The following is a 9,477-nucleotide window of genomic DNA, read 5'->3' as shown; positions in this document are numbered from 1 at the left end:
GGGGGACGGGGGGAAAGGTGGGGATGCGGGAAGGTCATTTACACTCGGGAATTGGAGATGGAAGTGCAGAGATAAAGAGTATTGCACCCGTAATCAGTTGAAAAATATCTCCGTTCCCTTCGTTGAAATTACTGGGTCGTCGTTTGAGGAGATACCTCCAATTTTTGTATGATCTTTCCAGGAGATAACTCCAATTTCTTTATAATCGTTCCAGGAGATAACTCCAATTTCTGTATTTTGGGGAGGAATGAACAATTGCCCCCCCGAATGATTCCTTCTACGTAGTGTTCACAGTTTTCTTATGCATCTGTTACACGCTTCTCCCTCTGTCCTGTCTTTTCCAGAGTCAAGATTCCAGATCTGGTGTATTCTGCTGTCATGCAGAATACTCCTTTTCACCCTCCTCAATCATTTTTCTTTAAAGGTGCAGCCAGAGCCACAAGTGATAAGAAAGAACTACTCAGCAGAGTAAAGATATTTTCTGTATGATCTCAACCCCTTTTCTGGGGATTCCTAACATGCCTTTCTGACTGGGGCTGAAGGATGGTCTCCCTCTCTTGAATCACAAATATCTGATCCTGAGCCCAGCCTGGCTGTTGTGCTTCCTCTGTGGCACTTTCAAACAGTAAATCTAATGTTTTGTACCTGAACAGCACCTGGCCACTCAGCACAGGACTCCTCACCATCCCCAACCAGCTCTCCTTGTGCTCACCAACTCCATCAGAAATGTCCTCTTGCACTTCAGGGGCATGACTGCTCCCAAAAAGATGTCTTGGCCCTTGGCCACTGTACACACACACCTGGCTGAGGTTTATACTACAGCCCACAGCAAATTTTATTCTGTCTAGGCTAGATTTCTGTAGATGGAAGCTCCTTCAGTCAGTTTTGGAGGCTTTCTGACAAAATTGTCATCAGGTTTGCTACATTGCCTTCCTTAAATGCAAGGTTGGATTTTCTCGAAAAGTATTTTGTCTACATGTTCTGGTAACTCTAGAAAATGTTGGTAGCTCATGAGCAAGAAATCCTGAATGCCAAACTACTGGCTGAAAATATAAATATTTAATTTTTTTCCTTAAAAAATATTGGCATTTCCATTGTTAAATTATATATTCCACAAAAAGGCCTTAAAACAATGTTCCCTTATGTGCATGCACATATACACAGGAAACCTTATCACCAACTTGGCTGAAGGGGGCTTTTGTCTAGAAATTGCTTATAGAAATTTAATATTGTGTGCATGGTTATCAGCTCAGATAATCTACACCTGAAACTTTAGATTTTTCAATGCATGTAACAATGCTTATTCTTCCTGAGGAAGGTTTTCCTGAAGCACCATGTCTCTAATGAATTTTGAGGGGGAGAGAACATGTGTGCACAAGCACTGTGGAAAGTTGTCAGTTATTTGTTTTCTTAAACTTGCTTTCTTCTTTTTAGAAGAAATATTATTCCACATACACACTAACACAGAAAAAGGATTTTGACCTCATTTTTCATGCACATTTTCTTGCCCAACCAGAAGAAAATCTGGTTGAATGAAGTAATTATTCAGATAGCACATTAATCATTAATCATATGAATTCTCTTTAACTGGGAGTAACACATTTCCATGACAAATTCAGAACATCTGCTAACTCAGGGAAAACACTGGACGTGGTTTTTGTGCAACACTGAACCTGGAGCTGGAAACCATGTGTTATGGAGAGTTTACTCTCAAAACTCCTGGCCTAGAGGAGGAGGCAGGGGCAGGCTGGAGGGAGATGTGCTTACTGCTCAGGACACACCCAGGGGTGCAGGATGCTCCTGCTGCCAGCAGTGCTCACAAACCTGTGGATGATCCCAGTGTGGGCAGGGACCTGTGTGCGAGCCAGGACAGCCAGTGTTTGCCCAGCCCCTCAGTGCCCTGCTCCTCTGGGGTTGGTGAGGGGGTGTTTGTCCCTGAAGCACTCTCTGGCTGCCACTCAGAGAGTTCATCCTTAGTGCCAGCTGTGGGCTGGGAGCAGGTGAGTCTCCCCCAGCCAGGCTGAGGCACCTCTCTGGTTATGCATGGATGAAGCTGTGCTGCAGCTCCTTCTGCTGCTTGGAGCAGCCTGGCCTTGTGGAAGGTGTCCCTGCCTAGCAGGCAGGTTGGAACTAGATGAGTTTTAATGTCCCATCCAACCCAAACTGTTCTAGGATTCTCTGATTCTGTGATTTTTACCAAACTGGACTGAGCTGGGACCACTAAAGCAAAGCTCCTTTTGAGCAGTGGCATTTTTGTTCTCAGGAGTCCTTTCCAGCATGCTGCCACATCCAAAGGCTTGGGGCTCTTATCGCCACCTGCTGCTGTCAAACACAGCTCTGTTTGTGCAGACCTGTGCACACACCTCCATCTCCCAGCTGGCAGGACATCTCCTTTTTCTGTAACAGGCAGCAGTGGCATATGGAGAGCTGGGAAGGGATCCATCCTTTCTGCTGCTCCGAGTCCCAGCCTGGCTTGTAGCCGCTCACAAGTGCTGGTCAGAGGCAGATAAGTGTGGTTTCCATTAGGGATGAGGAAGTCTCTTCCCCCTGCCAAGAGGGAAGCAGGGAGATTGTGTCATCCTGAACACTCTGGATTCTGCCTCCTTCTCAACCACAACCCCCTTTTTTTTTTTAGAGTACCACTCTCTTTTGACCAGTTTACATAGTTTCCACAGCAGGTTTATAATGCTACCAATAAAAAGGAAGGAATTGTCTTACCTGGAGCTATGTATTTTCTCTGGGACCGCATTGCAGTGAAGGAACTGGGACATTGCAGACTCAGGAACTTGTGGTAGATTCACATTGAACTGCTCTGGGAATTAAAGAATCAACTCAGCACAGACAGAGAATGTTAGAGATAGAAAGGAGTTATTAATTTCATATCCATCTGTAAACTATTTCTGGGCTAGGATGCATTTCACTGTAAATTCACTTTCAAATTCCCTTTAATATTCCTTTTAAATTCCTTTAAAATATTAACCTGTTAGTAACAAATCATGGCTTAAGCTGCTGGACAAGCTACAAGTAAAATGACATTAAACCTCACTGCTGCAGCCAGAGTCACTGGTGCCACATTCTAATGCTTGGTGTCTCTTTGAGGGGCTGAGTCACACGAGCAGAGCCCAGTAAATTAAAAAAAGCAGTGTACAAACAATCTGAAGCAATGTGTAAGTGGTGATAGGAGGACAACTTCATGGCTAGAGCAACCAGACAGATCCAGGCTGTGGGAAGACATGTCAGGGGGCACATAGCAGAAATAGTTTTTCCCTCCAGGAGCTACCAAACAAGCCTGTTTCTGTAGGCAGCAAAACGTGAGTGCTTGCTCTGCAGGAATGTGCATGGCAGATGAATTAGACAAACACACCAGAAACAGGCATGGAGGGCCCCACTGTGAACAGCTGAAAGCTCTTCTCTGCCCTTCCTTGCCCAGGACCTGGGAAGGGTTTCTGGTGGAGAAGCATTCCAGGAAGAACTAGGCAGTGAAGGGAATCCTCTGGTCTTTTCATCAGCTGTATCTATATCATCATATCATATATCATATATCATATATCATATCATATAATATCACACCATATCATCATCATGATATCATACCATATAATATCATCATCATATCATCTCTCTCTCTATTTATTTTTATTTAGGGAACTCTTCTGAGGAATGCCATGAGAAGATCTCTCTCCAGACCTACAGGCAAGACCCAGCTGATGCAGTTCCATGGTGCTGCACAGAGCTGGGACCAACTGCCCTCAGCCTCCAGCACCAGGATCTAACAGATCTAACATATCTAACAGATCTAACAATTCTGATATATCTAACAGATCTAACATATCTAAAAGATCTAATATATCTAACAAATCTAACAGATCCCCCCAGATCCCAGCCTGGCTGAGCACCAGCCAGCAGTCAGGGCTGACATTCCATGTGCAGCTCTAAACACCATCCAACCTTTTTTTCATCTCTGCAATCAATACCACCAGGGAGAGGAATTGCAGACACAGTTAACCAGAGATTTCAAAGTTGCAAATACCAATCATGGTGCTTGAAAGCTGCAGGAAAATTTACATGACAGAAGCAAACACCAGTGCTTTGTGGGCACTGCTTTGATTGAATGGGCACAGTGAGACAGTTTCTCATTTGTGTTAATGGAGAAGCATCCTTTGTTTGTGTTCAGTCTCGCTGATTCCCTGCTCACAAAGTCTTATTTAAGCCCCATTAATTCACTGTGGAGTCTATAGGAAGAATTTGTGTTCATCCTTTCTGGAAGGCCTTGCAGCATCACTGTAGTGAAAGGAAAAATCAAGACAGCATCAAGCTGAGAAGGGCTTGGGTAGGAAAAATCAGCAGAGTGAAGATGGGAAAGTGGGGAGCAGAGCCTTGGGTCTGCTGAAGAAATCCTGTTCACCGTTTGTAAATCTCTCCATGGCAATTATCTGACATTATAAACAGGACTCCAGGAAGGTCCTTCTAGAGGCTCCTTGAAGTCCAGCAAAGCAGGGAAGGGTGCTGCACCTTCAGCTGGGGCTGGATGTGGCCTTGGCTCCAGGAGCTGCTGAAGATGAGGAAAGCCTCAAGAGCAAATTCCTGCTCATGGCTCCCTTCCCTGGGACAGGAGGTGTGTGACCTGCCCTGGAGCTCACTGGGGGCTCGTGTGGTGAAGAGTTGCCCATCTCCTGCACACACAGGGAAAGCAAATACTCTGCAGCAAAGAGCCAGGCCTTCTGCTGGGCTTTAGCAGAGGGAGGCTGTGACAAACATTGCAAAGGAAGAAACCCAGCCAGTGAAATCCTGGCAAAAGCAGCTGCTCATCAGCCATGGTCCCACTGCCATGCAGGCAGCTGGGTCTCAGTGAAGGGTCACTTCCCTGCAGGACAGCATCTCCCACTGGTTTTGGTGCTGCCATGGGACACAGGGATGTCTCAGCACCCACATCCCCACGCTGGGCTCCACACAGCTCAGGCTGCTGGGCTTTACAGCAGGAGCTGGGTCCTGGTGTGCAAATTCTAGAGCTTTTCACTCTGCAAGTCTGTGGATCAGAGCCCAGGTCTGGTCTGAGTGGTGTTCTTGTGGTGTCTGTCCAAAGCTCAAGGAAATGTTTATTCTTCAAAATGTGTTATTTTGCCAGTGGCTCATTCCTGTGCATCCTTGCTGTCATTCCAGAGACACCATCAGTGTCTACCGCACTACCAAAAGGAACTTATGCAGAAAAACTTCAGGTGTTTGTCACAGATGCAATGCTGAGTAATTACCTTGTTGCATTTATCAACAATTTTTCTCCAAAACCTATGAAAGCAACAGAAACTGATTGCTGCAATGTACTTCCCACAGCACCAAGAGCCAGATTTTGGTACCTTGAGAACGCCAGAGCCCCAAGGACCGGGACCTGATGTTTGATGTTTGATAATATTCGGGCCGACAGTGCCACCAAAAGGAAATGGGATAAACTACCCATCCTAGAAATGCCTCCTGACCGTGTTTTTGGAGCTGTTTCCCCGGCTGCTCTCCCTCCAGATCTCTGCTTTACCCCTTCCTCCGTACATCTGTCACTGTAATAAACACTCACAGCCCTCCTGAGGCACCGGGGAAGAGAAATTATTGGTTTAGCTGGGAGAGTCTCTTTTTAGCAGCTGAAGATATTTCCAGCTCTATAAAATCATATAAAATTGCTTAACTACTAAATTACAGTGCATGGAAATTTTTTTTCTTTGTTTTGCAAAACATATTCCCCATATCCTGCAAAATATTTTATTTGTTTGTGGCTAACTGGAACTATTTTATTGTTTTGTTTCCAAGCAGGCAGCATGACAAGAAATGAAATATATTAGAGTTTGTCCATATCTTTAAAGCACCCATTGCTGACTTTGCTAAAGTAAGCCTATCTGACGGGCTTTACGTTAAGCTGGTATCACGATTGCAAGTTTATAATTTAATGAGGATTCTCGATCTCCATTTAGAGAGGAAGATGGATTCAAATGCTGCTCCGAGGCTGTTTCCCCTGCTCTGGCAGCCGGGGTGGCTGCAGAGGGTGCTGTTCACACACCAGTGCCGAGATGGGCTCTGCACAGCAGGACACAGCCCTGGCACCAGGGCGAAGTTCAGGAGTTCCTGCTCTGATGTTCTTTCAGGCCCTGCACAGACCGGGGTGCTACAGCTGCACCTGAGCACTTTGACTGAATATGACAGAGAAAAGCACATCCCACCCTGCTTGGTTTGGTACCTTGGATGAAACACTGCTTGGATATGGAGCATGGCAGGATCTTGTAGCTCCTGCTGGGTCTCAGCACACCCCAGGTGTCCCCAGGTGTGTTTGAGGGGGAAGAGCCAGAGAGGGGGGTGCAGTGAGGGCAGGCTCATCACCTGGAGCAGAGCAGGAAGGATCAATGAGCTTTGCACAAGCTGTGTTTCCCTTGCTGTGGGGGAAGGATCTATATCCCTGTTTCTTTTTAATCTGATGATGAGGAAACCACAGCTTGGCCTCCCTGCACTGCTGAAGTATAAAAATAGTCTTTTGTCACAGTCTTAAGGATTTTTTGTTTCTTCCCAGCATTTGGCACGAGCTGTTATTTGTTTTACCCACCTGAAAATGTTCCATTTGTTCCTGAGGAATGGTCCAGGCACAGCCAGGCTGTCAGTCCTACCCTTGGGGCTCAGAGCTGGAGCTGTCCTGCAGCATCACGCGTCAGGAGTCAGTAATTCACTCCTTTGGTATCATTCAAAATTTCATCTTCTCTTTTCAAATGCAGCTTCTTGCCCTCAATAATGACAAAACCAGGCTGTGCTTGTCCTACCAAATGCTGCTTTCTGCCCTTTAATTTGGTTTTCTCTGTTTCAGAGGAGCATGGCGCAGGTTTCAGTGTGGTGCCTGCAGGGGACACCAGGATGGGGCAGGGATGAGGACACGGGGGCAGGTGGCAGGTGGGGACCACAAGCCCTCTCCAACCATGGGACATCCTGAGGAGCTTTTACAGGACTCAGCAGCTGGGATAATTTTTTCATGATGGCTTTTAAACCCATTTCATTTCAGCATTAAATGCATTTGCCTTTCTCATCATCAACTACCCAATGGTTTAGAGAGCTGTTTTCTTCCCTTAAAATTCCTGCCATGGTTTTGCTCCTGGTTGCCCTTGGGTTTCCTCTAATCCTTCCTCTCTAGCAAAGGCAGCTGCAGCTCCCCTACTCCTCCAGACCACCTTGAGGACCATGATTTTCAGCATTTGGCTCATCACCTATGCAATTATTTTCCATCCAGAGGGTGCACACTGGTGCCAGCTAACAGATGCAGATGCAGCCAGCAGACTGGTCTGAATGGGCCAAAGGTAATGGTGATCTTTCAAGTTATGGCTGTGACATTTTTACAGATGGAATATTTTTACCTGCCCAGGTTTTCCGGGTTTGTTTTTATTTGTGATTTTAAAAAAATTATAGTTTCAACATCATTTTTCCAGCTTTCTGCTTATCCCTATTAGGAGGAGTTATGTCAGAGTAAGTCCAAAGCTGGTTGAATTTCTGTTACCTCTGCTGTGTGAACATGTGGTGAGGAATAGGCACTGGAGAGTGAGAGTCCTCCCAAGGGCAGGCTGGGACTGTGCAGGGAGGAGGCAGAAAGCTCCTGTTTCCAGCCTCAGCATCCCCTCAACAGGACCTGTGGTATCCAGCCTGTCAGCCCTGCCCCTCAAACCACAGCATTTTGCTTGCAAAAAGACAGAAAAAAAAAAAAAGACAGAAGGGAGAAAAATGTTCTCAATGAGGGACTTGGAAGAAGCATCAGAAGACTTGTTCTCAAATTATCCCAAGATCATTCCATTCCATCCATTGCTGCTGCTGCTCAGTGGAAAAATCACATAAATAAAACTAGTCCGGACCTGCTGTACATGAAGACAAGCAGAAACTTTATTACCCCACAGCTGCTTGCTGCTGCATGGAGTTTTCTGTAGTTGGTGTAAACCAAATCTCAAAGCTGTAGGCACCACGCCGGGATGTGCTGTGACTTCATCCCTGTCCCTTCTCAGGTATCCTGTTCTTCAGCAGCAGATCCCAGGGAAACAGGGCAATAGCTGCAGCAGGTACTGCTGAGGCTGTGTGCTGCTGTCCCCAAAGTCACACAGTTAGTGCAATTAATGCAATTAGCAGTGCTGGGGCCAGGACTGAGCTACCCAAGCTGCTGCTCTCACTGCAGCTCACCCCACTCACAGCCTCTGTTTTCTCCTTTTCTTTTCCTTCTGTGAATTTTTATGTTTTATGAACTTTCATAGTTCCAATTGTCCTTGTCTCTCCCATCTTTCCCTCATGAGACAGCAGCAGTGATTGGTGAAAAAACAAAAAAGTTGTGTTTTTTCTTCCCAACTCTTTCATTGCTGGTGATTCACGAGTGCCGTGATTTCCCTTCATTTCTCCTGAAATTTTCAGTAATTCCTTCCCCTGCCCATTCTGTGTAACAACTCAGTCTGAGAAACATCTGCACCCCATTAGGAACAGCTTTGGGTACATAAAGCTGAATGCAAAGGGTAAAAAAAGTGTTTGATGGCTGAGTTATGCTCTCATCCAGGAAGCAATCTGGCAATCGGCACAGGGTCCCTAGGGCATCCGAGCTGAAAAACAGCTCAACCCTCACTTCTAGCACATCACTGAAGCTACTTACCCTGCTAAAATACTAAATATTCTATGAATCATACCTGGAGCATGAAGAAGCGGATGGCTTCTGTGTCACCTAGCAATGCCAGCTTCCTTTTAAATAGAAATTACTTGGTGAGTGCTGTCATGGAGTCACCACCCAGTCACCACCATACCCAATTTCTGGCTGCTACAGAAATCAGCTTCACTCCATAGTTCCTCAAAAGCCAGAACAAACTGAGACTGGGAATCTGACTTCTTGTCAAGGGGCTTCAGGTAGATCTGATTTTGGTTACTCAGGGACTATTTGGCAAGTGGCCCATCAGACAGCAGGGGCTTTGTGGTTAATCTTAGCTGTGCATCTGAAGTCAGCACAGAGCTTTGCAGGGGCTGCCAGCTCGGTGTGGGACCAGCAGGATACATCTCCATCTCACTCGAGTCATGAATCCAACCACCTCCCATGGCTGGTTTTACAGCCCATCTGCCTGCCTTGCTTGTTTAAGCATGTCCTTTGAAATCTTTCCTCAGGAAATTCTGAACAACCTTCAATTTCGGTCTGTTTTAGAATTGTTGTGCTCCCTGCTAAAGGATGGTCTCTTCTCTCTCCAGACAACCAGCACTTTCCCTGATAGCTCACCTCCCCTTTCTGCCAGTGTCCTTCCTCTTAAAGCATTTCAGATTTTCCTTTTCTTTCTGGGAACAAGCAAAGATAAAAGTGTTTATCAGCCACTTAAAGATTTATTTTTCCATTTTTGTAATCTTCTAGGACAAGAGGAAACAGCCTCAGGTTGCACAGGGGAGGTTTAGTTTGGCTGCTAGGGAAGATTTCTTCACCAGAAGGGTTGTCAAACATTGAATAGGATTCCT

The sequence above is a fragment of the Geospiza fortis genome, unplaced genomic scaffold, assembly GCF_000277835.1.
Source record: "Geospiza fortis unplaced genomic scaffold, GeoFor_1.0 scaffold55, whole genome shotgun sequence".
NCBI classification, from domain to species: Eukaryota; Metazoa; Chordata; class Aves; order Passeriformes; family Thraupidae; genus Geospiza; species Geospiza fortis.
This window is presented reverse-complemented; position numbering follows the sequence as displayed.